This window comes from Taudactylus pleione, unplaced genomic scaffold, assembly GCF_031769625.1.
Source record: "Taudactylus pleione unplaced genomic scaffold, aTauple2 ptg000093l, whole genome shotgun sequence".
Classification (NCBI taxonomy): Eukaryota; Metazoa; Chordata; class Amphibia; order Anura; family Myobatrachidae; genus Taudactylus; species Taudactylus pleione.
In genome coordinates this window covers 27,667,836-27,680,342 of record NW_028284495.1, presented here as the reverse complement: position 1 = coordinate 27,680,342, position 12,507 = coordinate 27,667,836, and the positions used below count along the sequence as shown (strand labels likewise).

The 12,507-nt window shown below is 44.7% G+C and overlaps 1 protein-coding gene across 2 annotated transcripts in view; it reads left to right on the top strand.

Annotated features, from left to right (window-relative positions):
• Positions 1–214: 214 nt before the first annotated feature.
• Positions 215–12,507, top strand: part of YES1 (YES proto-oncogene 1, Src family tyrosine kinase) — an 83,923-nt gene continuing 71,630 nt past the window's right edge. Inside the window, exon 1 of one of the 2 annotated variants that reach the window (XM_088469628.1) lies at positions 215–665. The gene's annotated coding sequence lies outside the window, so the exon portion shown is untranslated. Of the gene's footprint in view, positions 666–861; positions 970–12,507 lie in introns of those variants that run through there. The other variant, XM_088469629.1, reaches the window with a different exon arrangement.

Sequence of the window (12,507 nt, the reverse complement as noted above, 5' to 3'; positions counted from 1 at the left end):
AAATCAGATCAGATCAGACGAATTGTATGTAGCAGGTGTTAAGACAGCCATCTAGGCACATCCACTACTCCCTCCCTACCACACAGCAAAGGCAGCCATGTTGATGGGCATGCTGTATCTCCATCCCTGCTGCTGTCCCTCCTTCTCTCCCCCCTGGTGCTGGAGGCAAGACCCGGCAAGTTTATACCTTCATGCCACCACCACCGCTGCTCCTGTATGGTGTAGTGAGAGTGACTGTCTGTGACCCTCCCTGCCTGCTGCTGCCACACCAGTGACTGCTCATCATCCACGTCCCCCCCGTCTCTCCTCCTCCTTCTCCTGCACTCCGCCCCCGGGATTGGAGAGCCTCTGAGCGGGGAGGGTGGGAGAGATCACAGGATCGGAGTCGGACCCTGGATGGATCAGCCTCTGATTTCTGCAGGAGGAGGAGGAGGAAAGAGATCAAAGTGCATGAGCCAGGGCTGCATGACCAGCATGGAGTGACTGCCACTGCCCCGATCACCGTCTTCCGATGGCCACTGACTCCCTGCGAGAGTGAGTGAGTGAGTGAGGGAGGGAGGGAGACAGACACCCTCCTCCTCATCATCATCTTCACCACCACCCGGGTCTCTGATTGCTCTCAGGAACAAGTTACTTATGCGAGGGTCTGGGAGTAGATTCAGCAGGTAAGAGGAGAGCGTCCGTTCTAATTCATGTATGACGTGCATGTATGTACATAGCATGCTGTGTGTGTGTGTGTTCCTGCCTTTCCGCTGTTATTGTTCCTATGTGTTGCTGGGCTGGGATCGGGAAATCCCGAGACTAGGCCATGCATCCCACCCCTTCCCAGTTCTTCCTTCCTGCTCCAGCCCTCAGGAAAGCAGCCTCCCCAGGCCACAGAGTCTGGCCGATGACTCATTAAGGTGGCATGGGCTTGGGAATGAGCACCAACTGGTAGGGTAGAAGGCAAAACTTCAGGGTAACTTTTGTGTAAGTTTAGGTTTATATGTGATGCCCTGTTACCATGCCTCGGCCACAGTACATGTTATTACAGGCCATGCTTTATTCTGTTACAGCTCCTTCATCTTCTACCAGCCATATCTGTCTTGCTATTAGCTATTATTGTATCTTTTAATTGTATCACTTTTTTTTTTTTGTTATGAAAGTTCCCACAGATTGTTGTGCACAAGGAAGTCTGGTGCCAAGAGGGAGCTGCTCTTGGGAATGTGCAGTCATTGCAGTTTGTGAATTACAGTAAGATATTAGGGTTTGTATACAGTCTGTGATTAGATATGTAATACACAGCCACTTTCTCCTGTTTAGGCCCCACGTAAGGATAATTGGTGACCTGGGGTTTTACTTATGTCCTTTAAGAGGTTAATAGTGTTGTGTGTTGGAAGAGGAAATAAATCCTGTAATCCTGCTTTTGACCCTCTTCCACATGAATAGTCATAGAGAAGGAGGAGGAAAGGAATTCATTCACAAGCTCCCCTGCCCTCCCTCTACCATCCTTTCATACAAATGGCCTGCTGTCCTGTCTGCTGATAGCTGAGAACAACTGTTTGGAGAGACTCAGAGGCCTCTTTATTCTCAGAATGTGATTGAATGATTGAAGAGTACAGCATGAAAATGTTTGTGTGTGTATATATATATATATATATATATATATATATATATATATATATATATATATATAGTAATCTATAACTGTTCTACTTTTATCATTAATCACTTACTTTATTTATTATCACTCAATTTTTACAAAAGCCGGTGTGAGTGCACATATTCACCTGCAATTGTAAAAATTATGTTTATAAAACTCGGTACCCTATTGTATTTTCATTCCCATATGAGGTGTAGTGTTTTATGGCGGAGATTCAATTGGTTTTTCTCTGCACCTATAAGTAATTGGCACCTGTCAGCTGGTATTCAATTGTAATGCCTATGGGACGTCCATTACTTATAGCATTTGTCGTACCCAAATGCACCTAGGGCGTTTGGGTATCCAAAAGACGGACTTTTCGACAATCCCTGGTCACCACCTCAGGAGGGTACGAGCAGAAATAATGGGCACCGCCAGCACTCACACCCGATTGGAAAAACAATTGAATTGTTCCGCTGCCCGCCCGTTAGTTACAGCCACGCTAAAAACAATTGACTTCCTCTCTTTGTGTATGTATGTGTCCTTGAAGAGACCAAGTGCTTTACAGGTTCATACTTTTTCCATTTCAATCAAGTTCCTTTAGTTCTCAAATTTCACTGATTGGTTGTATTGTTTACTAAACCTTCAGGACAGAGACTTTGAAGGTGTGTCCAGTTTTCTGGGGAAATATTCTTGCTAATAAATCTCTGACCTGACACTAAAACAAGAAGTTCCCTGTATTGAATTGCAGCACTAGGTAGTAAACACCTGACAGATAAAGTTAGAGGTAGACTTGGTAATTGCTTTTGTTAAAGAAAGCAAAGAAACATGAGTACCCATACACAATGGTTTTTACATCTGTCTGGTGTTCCTTGCCCTGTGTTCACGGCATGTTATTTGCACCATAACATTACAGTAGGGATCATTGACTATTATTATGAGCTAGGCACTAGAACACACATTTAGAATACCGGCTACAGTAGTCCATGACTGCAATAATAGAGTGCATGCTGGGTTAACCATCTTTTCAGGACATTTAGTACTATTTTCAGTACCTAGCCTGAATGTTCCTGTACACTGGCAGGGAGTCTATCAATGGGATTAGTCCACACCTTGTAATGATGGGGGCAAGGCAAGACAGCATGGAAGTATGTACAACAAGTTGTATGTACATGCAGTAGAAGTGATAATGAAGTTTTACTAACACAGTGTACTTCCAAAATTTGTCTCAATAACCGAGCTTAGGGTATGTACAAGTGTGTAGACAAATCTAAATCACCTAAGCATATATGGAACATTTGTCCATGTTCTATTTCAGTTGATATTGAAATATGCTATCTGGAAAATTGTGAGCTGTGCTGACAAAACAAACAGTCATTTGTATAATCTGTCAGCTCTGTTGTTCAGTCTTTTCATGCATTCTGTTCTTGTGTCGATCATATTCTAAACCTAAAATAAAAATTCAAACTCTTAATGGCCCCATACACGGTTGCTACAATGTCCCTTGAAATTCTTCATACAATGTGGTCAAATGCTGTACGATTGATCGTTACGATCTTCCAATACGATGCATAGAAGTGTATTAAAATTGTACTCCAGTTCGTAGATCTTACTGTTTTGCAGTAAAATCTACGATTCAACTAGACAAGTTCGGGGACGTGCATCGGCATCGTATGCACACCGAAACAACACACGATGTGCACGATTGATCGTTTTGATTGATCGAAATCGTGCACATCGTGTAAAAAATCGCACCGTGTATGGGCCGCATAAGATTCCATACTTTGGTTGAAGTTGTTTGACATGGTAGGACACATTCATGAAAGTGTAGTAAATACATAGTAATACTTACCAACACTATAAATCTTCTCTCTGGGAGGAGCCCAGAGTAGAGTTGCAGCTGAGCATTTAGGAGGTGGGGTCCGAGCTTATGTCATTAGGCCCCACCCCTGTTGCGGCAGAATGCTGCAATTCGTGGGGATGTGGTGGAGCTAAAATGATGCGATTGCCCCCTCACTATGGTCGCATCGTTTCACCCTGTCTTCTCAAGAAGGACTCACAATTCCTGGTAATTATCTCCCCATCCTGCCCATTTTACTAGGAAGTGGGCGGGATTCGGGAGATTCACCCACTCTCCCGTGGGTGCGGGGGACTAACCAAAAAATCATGAGTCTCCTGCAACTTCCGGGAGAGTAGGTAAATACGAGTAAATGTAAAGACAAAAATACTATTTGGATGCTCAGTTGATAGATGTACTTATTGTGATTGGCAACTAATGTAAATGACTAAATAAAGCGCTGCGGAATGTGTATGCGATATAAATAAATGGTGTGCAGGAAATCTTCCACTTTTTTTTTGCCAAGTTAGAACTGTTGTTGAGAAATGTGATGGAATATCTGGGGTAACATTAGAAAAGTCTTCACAGGCTACAGATTATTATTAGTACAGGTTGAGTCTCCCATATCCAAAGTGCTTGGGACCAGGGATTTTTTGGATAATGGAATATTCCGTATTTTGGAATAATTGCATATCATAATGAAATATCTTGGGAATAGGACTCAAATATACATACAAAATGCATTTCTGTTATATACACCTTATATAGACAGCCTGCAGGTAATTTTATACAATATTTTCACAAATTTTGTGGCTCAAACAAAGTTTGTGTACAGAAATTAAATTAATTTATGTTTCATATACACCTTATACACACAGCCTGAAGGTAATTTTATGCAATATTTGTGCCTTAGACAAAGTTTGTGTACACTGAACCATCAAAAATCAAAGGTTTAATTTTTCTCAGTCATGCCAAATAAATTCCATATTTTGGAATATTTGGATATGGGAGACTACATAAGTAGTATTTTTTTTTTTTTTTTTAATTTAACCCTATACACTAGAGCCAGATGATGAGTTCAATTGAGCTGCTTGGTTTTTAGTCTTTTCGGACAAGAAAATTATAACTGTTACCAAAAGATTTAAAGACAGGAAGTCTGATGTGCATAGGAAAAATGTGTATTTGCTGGAATCAGTATGAGCCTAACAGAGGAGGAAATCCCGATCGTCCTTAAGGTACGTATAAACTAACCTAATTCTACCCCCTAACCCTCCCTTAGGGGTGCCTAACCCTTACCCTCCCCCCCAAGTGTCTATCCCTAAGTCTCCCCGGGGGGTGCCTAACCCTTCCCCCTAGCCTAAACCTAACCTCCCGGGGGATGCCTAACTCTAAGTCCCCGCCGGGAGCCCTAAACCTAACTTACCGCCCCCCCCCCTTCTCCCCCCCGCGGCTGTCCACGCCCGGTTTACCTTAGATCGGTAAGCCGGTTGTCGGGCTCCCGGCGTAGGTCTAATGACAGGCGTCGGGATTTCGACACCTGTCCTGAGTACCACGCCGGGATTGAGCAGTCGAGAAGCCAGCGGCCGGGATTGCGACCAACGGCTTCCCGACTGCTTCCTGTATTTGTGAACTGTATTTGTAGCTCTGCTGCACATAAAACCTTGCTAGTCTTCTATAAAACGTGCTTTGGGTTTTTATACATTACAGGAATATTATTTGAGTAAATCATAATACTAGTTGCTTTTGTTTATCATGTTGCTTTCATTTGAGTTTAATGCACTGTTACCACGACTGCCTATATTTACCAAGCAGAGAAGTGTGACTATATTGTGAAATGATCATTCAGCAGTTATTATATGTGGCTTATGGCTTATTTTATAATCATTGGAAAACTATTGAAAGTACCTTTTAACGGTTGTAAAAGTAATTTTCATATATAAATAATGTGATAATATAAATTAATGTTGCTCACATTGCTCTTTTTAGCTTTAAGTACTAAGGTTTACTTGAGTATTACCTCCCATCTCCATTATAAACCGCTGTAGCCACATCCCCAGACAGTTTGCTGTTGTGTTCTGCTGCAGGTCACAATGTTGAGGCTGCAGTTTGTTACAGGAAATGTCCACCTATTTTTATTAATAAATAGATGTGGGGATCGATGCCATGGGTGTTTGTTTTATATATTTGAGCCATTGCATGGAGCTCACACAAGTCATACTCTGAACAAAGGTTCAGTATCTATCGTGCATTATGTTTTGTCTGTACATATATGTATATGTGTACAGAGAAACTGACCATGATGCTTAAGCATAGAAAAATACTTAATGAACCATCTTTCACCATTTTGAATTTCCCAATCACATTGCTTAGCGATCATTTATTTTGTATACACACTGGAGTTTCTTTTATGAGGGTGTGTACAAACTCTAATAACCCCATGTGTTCTATCTTGCAAATATAGCCCTATACCTGAATGCACTAGGTGAATATATACTTCATTGGTACCAAGTAAGTAGACCTCTTCTGCAGCTATGCATAGATTCCCACATGTACTGCAAACTCGCATTGTTTCACACTAGGGACTGTATTTAAGCCGCCTCTTCTTGGTAAGTTGGAGATGAAAATTTGAATGCAAGTGCTGCCTTAAATTTTCAGCTCCAACACACCGATGAGCAGTGGCGTACCTAGGGTTTTCAGCTCCAACACACCACAAAATATATCTGCGCGGCGAAGGAGCACCGTCGAAAAATGGGCGTGGTCACATACCGGAAGGGGTGTGGCGACTGAAAATGGGGCGTGCTAACATGACATGCCACCTGTTTCTCGTCACTCTGGGAACATTCCTTTCCATATGCACCTTACCTATACGGGGGTTTCCTCACAATGTGTAACCTCTGAAGAAATGTATCCTCCCTGGGGAGATGGCGTCTTCAGTAGGTATTCAATATTCATGTAGGTCATATCATCCGTAAGATGCCTGTTTGTGTTGGAATATTAACAAGGTCATCATCATACAACAGCGGTTCAGCCAGACTCGAGCCCCCTGTGTAACTTCCTGCATCATCCCGTGTCGTCTCTCAGCCACACCATCAGGACATGTGAATGCAAGTTTTTGTTTTTTTGGGGGGGCTTGTCAAATTTCCACATGTGTATTTGATAGTGGATAGATCCCCTTCAGTATTTGTACCCTGACCTCATCAGTTACTGTCCAATGTCATTTCCTACTATCACGTGGGCATAGAGGGGGAATAAACACCTGTGGCGAGCAAAGCGAGTCACCGTGCCCAAAGCGTGGCCAGCTAACAAATTTCTTTGTGGACTGTACGGGCTTTGAACCGCACTTCCGCCTTCACTCCACGTTACTTTCAGGTACAAATACTGAAGGGGATCTATACACTAGCATGTGTATTTGATGGACGGAGAAATGCACATAGACTCACAGTGACACAGACAGATACACACACTGACAGATACCTTTTACACTGACACAGATCCATACACACTGAGAATGCCTACACAAAGTCCCCCCCCCCCCCCCTTGTCGGGTGTCACAGCTTAGCTGGAATGAGGTGCATGAGCAGACAGCTTACTTCCTTGCTGATGAATTCCTCTACCTTGGCTAGCTTGTGGGTGTAGACAATTAGCGCTCATGCAGGCTTTACAGCAAAGTTTTATTTTCTTTGTTATATAAGGTGGTGGGTGTGAGTGCAAATGCAGTTAGTTAGGCGCCAAACCAGCTCTGTTTCAAAATATGTTCTCTTTACTAAATACCTTCTCCAGCACAGTACTTGGGTTATGACCGAATCTATACATCACCTTACTAGTGCCAGTTATTCCAAACATTTTCTCCTTATTTTATCAGGCTCTCACTGATCGTCACATATACAGACACTAGGTAGGCTCACATGCAGTTACTGTACTCCACAAAGTGTTGCTACAAGCTCCCTCTCACTCTGCAGCTCTGCTCACAGGACCTTATTTAGGTCTGCCCTTTTTTAAATTTATTTTAATTATAATGCTGGGCACACATTAGGACGACCCGAAATTGTGCAGATGGTCGGGGCAATTTCCCTTCACCCCAGACCATCAGAGGTCGCTGGTACACGCTAGACTATTTAATGAACGATGAAGCGATACCTTGTTCTGTTCTTCATTAAAATGCACTGCTGCACATACGATATTGTTTGATCACACTGCACGGTCAATCAAACAATCTCTCATGTCGCAGGAGCACACAATTGTGCATACACACTAAACGATGTAGACTATTTGTTGTCCAGATATCGTTCTATTGACTTTAGGGCTTCTCTGCGTCCTCAATCATCCCTCACTTAGGGCTTCACTCCCTCTTTTCTACTATAATGAAGCTTCCATCTTCCTATTTACTTTAGCCATGCTGCGCATGCAGTTACCCCCACCTCTCTGCTGGGAGCTTTTGTATGTGGGGACTCTCCCCCTCTTTAGTCATAGGGGTCAATCCAGTTAGGTGCCCAGGGGGCAAATTGCCGTTAGAACTGTATAAAAATGCCGGCCACGGCAATTAGCCCCCCCCCCCCCCTCATGGCCTGGCCACACCCTGGACTCGGGGCCACAAACAGAAATGTGCACGTTCAGAGGTACAGTAACTGCGACATACAGCTGCACTTAGAAGAGAGGTTTATAGAAAAACTAAAAATCGTGTACTTGCGCTAACTCCTATATCTCTAGGTCCTAATTAGATGTGATTGGTGCAGCTATCACAATAAGGGGTCTATTTACTAAGCTTTGGATGGACATAAGGTACCAACCAGTCAGCTCCTAACTGTCATTTATCAAGCACAGCCTGTGACATGGCAGTTAGGAGCTGATTGGCTGGTACCTTATCACCGTTCACTTTATCTCCATCCAAAGCTTAGTAAATAGACCCCTAAGAGAGGTGTGCTCTCCCCTCAGATATGTGCAGAAGTAGAAATGATGGACAGCCGCAAATACTCGCGGGTCCGGGCAACTCTTCCCTGGCTGGATTGAGACCTTAATGTGGGGCTATTAAGGTGCGTATCCACTAGCAGATAGTGTAACAACCTCTTCCCCTGCAGTGCCTACACTGATTTATATGTCGTTCAGTGCTGGCACCCTCCCTCATCCCTGCGCATGGTCAATCTGGCGTTATCGGCAGATTTACCAGCATGTTCAGGCGATGATTGATGCCGGAAACGTCCAGCTGGAGCGCGCATCGCTGGTTATTTCCGCCATTTTCATGCCTGATTTGTGCGCAATGAGCTATTGAACGATAACTATATCGTTCAATCGCTCATTTTAATCGGCAAGTGGATACCCGCCTTAACTCCTCTTAATAACTGGGCTTATGCACCCTTTGTATAGCCGATTCTCCCCTCTTAATATATGGTCTTTTTACCCCTGTTTTGTGTGGTTTTTCCTTCTCACAAAATTACTGGGGCAGACTCCCCAAGGTGCTTAGGCTTCCCAGGAACTCCTCACTGGAGTCCACTCTGTTTTCACTGACAGGATCATCACCCTAGCTCCGTATCTCGCCCTGCTCCTTTTTCTCTGATAGGACAAATCACACAGAGCTGTATCACTCCGCCTCTCTCTTCACCAACACATTTCACACAAAGCACTGTACCACTCCGCCTACTGTCACAGGGGAGTGTTGCATAAATTTGCTACCATTCTCCACAGTAGTGGTTCTCAAACCCAGGCCTCGAGATCTTAAACAGTTCACGTTTCTTGGGTCTCCTGTAGATCTTTAAAATGTGAAAGTTGGTAATACATAGGCTTGCCATATCATCCCTTTAATTTGGGACACATGAAGTGCACAGATTATGTGGCTGATTGACTTCAAGTCTCCATTTCACCTGTGTGCTTCACATGTGCCAAGAAGTACACCCCTTTTAGTTCTTGACACATGTGAAGTACACAGGTTCTGTGGCTGATTAAAACCAGGTGGTCAGAAGCAGCTAGGTGGTCTGAAAAATGTGAACTGTTAGGGGCCCTGAAGACTGGGGTTGGGCAAAGCCGCATATCCACTACGCGATGTTACTGAGCGATTGTAAGATTACAACGTCTTAATCGTTCAATCGCTCGGTAATCATGCACAAATCGGGCACTATTATATCGGATACGACCAGCGAAGCGCGCTCCCGCTGGTCGTTTCCGACATTAATCATCTGCTGAACATGATGGTCAATCTGCCGATAACGACAGATTGCCCATGTTCAGAGATGATTGATGGGCCTACACTGAATGATCAATCGTTCAGTGTAGGCACTGCAGGGGGAAGGGGAACGACAGTACGATTACGATGTCGTAATCGTACTGTTGTGCCGGTATCTGCTAGTGGATACGCGGCTTTTCTATATGCTACAATAAATTATTTAGCTCCTTACTACACAACCTGTATTAATGTCAAATGGTGGTTTTACTTGCTCTTAAGATCATATTTGAAATTTCTTAAAGACAAACACTATAAATTGACAGACTTGTTTATCTTTTCGATGCTAACCATATTTCTATATTATTTATTTTTATTAAGTGCCAACATATTACTGTTGTCTATTGAGGTGATCACGATGCAAACAAATACTATACAGTGACCTGAAACAGAAGGCTAAGCTGACTGCCCATGTGATCTTAACGTTCAGTTGGTGGGGGAGATGTATCAAACCTTGGAGAGAGGTAAAATTGAGAAGTTGCCCATAGCAACCAGTCAACTTCTGACTGTCATTACATAGACTGTGTAGATAAAGGATAGCTAGAAGCTGATTGGTCCATGGGCAATTTCTCCACATTATCTCAAATTCTAGGTGCCGGAGACTCTACATTTATTTGGATACATAAACGTGTGCAGGTACCCACAAAGGGGGTGCTGCAATGGCCCCTCACCACTGCCTGGTCATTGTCCCCCCTCCCCACCCCCTTCCGCTGGGCCATAGACTACTCACCTGGGCCGCCCAGGTGAGTAGTCTATGGTGGAGATATATCAAGCCTTGGAGAGAAATAACGTGGAGTAGTTGCCCAAAGCTTTGTCTCTCTCCAAGGCTTGATACATCCTATGTCCCAGAGGGGGTGGGGGATGGGGTAGTGAGGCAGTAATGCTAACCATTACACCGTCTGTGCTGCCCTAAAATTATATATATATATATATATATCTCTGCCAAATCTTGCATAGTTATTTAGTATCGAAAAAGTAAGCTATTGGACCATAGAGCGACAAATCTTATATATAAAATTCATTGGTTGGTTTGTTTGTCTGTCCGGTTATGCATTTGGACACTCCTGCACCGATTGGGATGAAACCAACGCGAGGTGGTCCAGTTGGATCCTGGCCAGGTTTTAGGGGTGTTAGGGTTCCTGTGTGCGTTTTCCTAGCCACCCCCTGTGACCTCCTCCAAACGCTGAATACCTGTCACTCACTACGAAATAATTCCTCACTACGAAATTATTCCTCACTACGTACGAAGTCGCTAATCCATCATCACACGTGCTGAGTGCTGCTTTGGCACATGCGCAGTAGCAAAAAAATTGCTCCACTATGTCTGACATTGACATTGCGCCCATCTCTAGATCAGGCCCAATGTTTATATGTTGGGCTAACGTTGAGGCCAAGAAGCGGACTCTTTTATCTAATCAAAACATTGAATATTCTTCATACTCTATATGATGGTCTCTGAATTGTTGTCGTCAACGATATTGTCATTTTTGCCACTCTCCCTTTTAAAGCTGAGTTTTCTGTGTTGCCAGGTATATTGTTGTCATGGAAGACTGTAACTGTCAGAGTTGCCATTGACCTCGCGTGGCCCGTCTAACAAGTGCTTTGTTCAAACAAATTCTCAGTTTTGGAGAGTAGCTTGTTGTCAAATTCACAATGTTGCCATATTCTCTCAATTTCTTAATGATTAATTTGACAGTGCACCATTGGATATTAAAATAGTTGAAACCTTATTATATGCTTCTTGTTTGGTGATTTTCAAGTAACCGTTTTTTGTTTTGATTTTCTTTGGTCTTCATGATGAAGCACTGCTCTAAGACATCGACTTTTTCTACTTCAGGGTCCATAGGGTATCCACAGGATACCTTGGGTATAGGTGATGACGTCAGGCATCGGGCACCATAGAGTTAAGTTTTCAGCCTCCCAGGATGCACTAGGGTCCCCCTCCTATACCGTGCCCCCGAGCCAAGGCATCTGTTTCGTTGGTGCCCGGCCGGAGTCGGATGCACCTGTTTAGAGGGGGGCTAAGGATAGCCCCTGAAGTTTTCTACAAGGCAGCTGTGGCTGCACATCTGGAGGTACAGCATGGACAGTCATTCTTGAAGTCCATGCTGTCTTCCCTACACCCCCGCCGGTACCAGAACGCCGGTACTGATCCGGGGATGCTGGTAGGCATCTGGGGTCACAGCTAGCGGTGACCCCAGATGTTTGGGACCATGGCTGGATTCAAGGGGGACAGCAGGTAAGCAGCGGGGTCCCGCGGTGGGTCCCCGCTGGAACATGGTCCAGAGTCCCCAGGGAGGAGGCTCCCTGGGGACTGGCTGCAGCGTGGAGCCAGGTTTCGGACCTGCGCTTCCACTACCCCCCTGGGACAGCGCACCGCAGCTGAGCGGTAATGCTGCGGCGTCCCAGGGGTTAACTGCATGCCAGGGGAGCGAGCCTTCCCTGTACACAGCCGGCGCCTCCACCACTGCACACAGCCCTCTCTGCACCTGCCGATTGGCCCTGTGGCAGCGCTCCTCCCCCAGGCCGGCCTCCTCTCTGCTCCTCGGTGGCCATCTTTATGGAAGCATGGTGAACACTGCTGGAAGCTGCTGATCGGTGGCATCGTGGTCTGGGTCCCCCAGCATACCTCTCCTCCATTGGAACAGGTCTGTGTATGCAGCGCTGAGTCCTACCAGGCCCTGTGTCTGCGTAGTTGAGGATCAGCACTGATAGTGCAGGGATTGATTTCTTTGCATAGTATGTGACTGCTGCTAGCGTCTGCTGCCTGTACTTTCACTTTCTACTGTCAGCCTTTTCACTGTCCCTGATCTTCTTCTGCTAAAGCCCTTGCGGTGC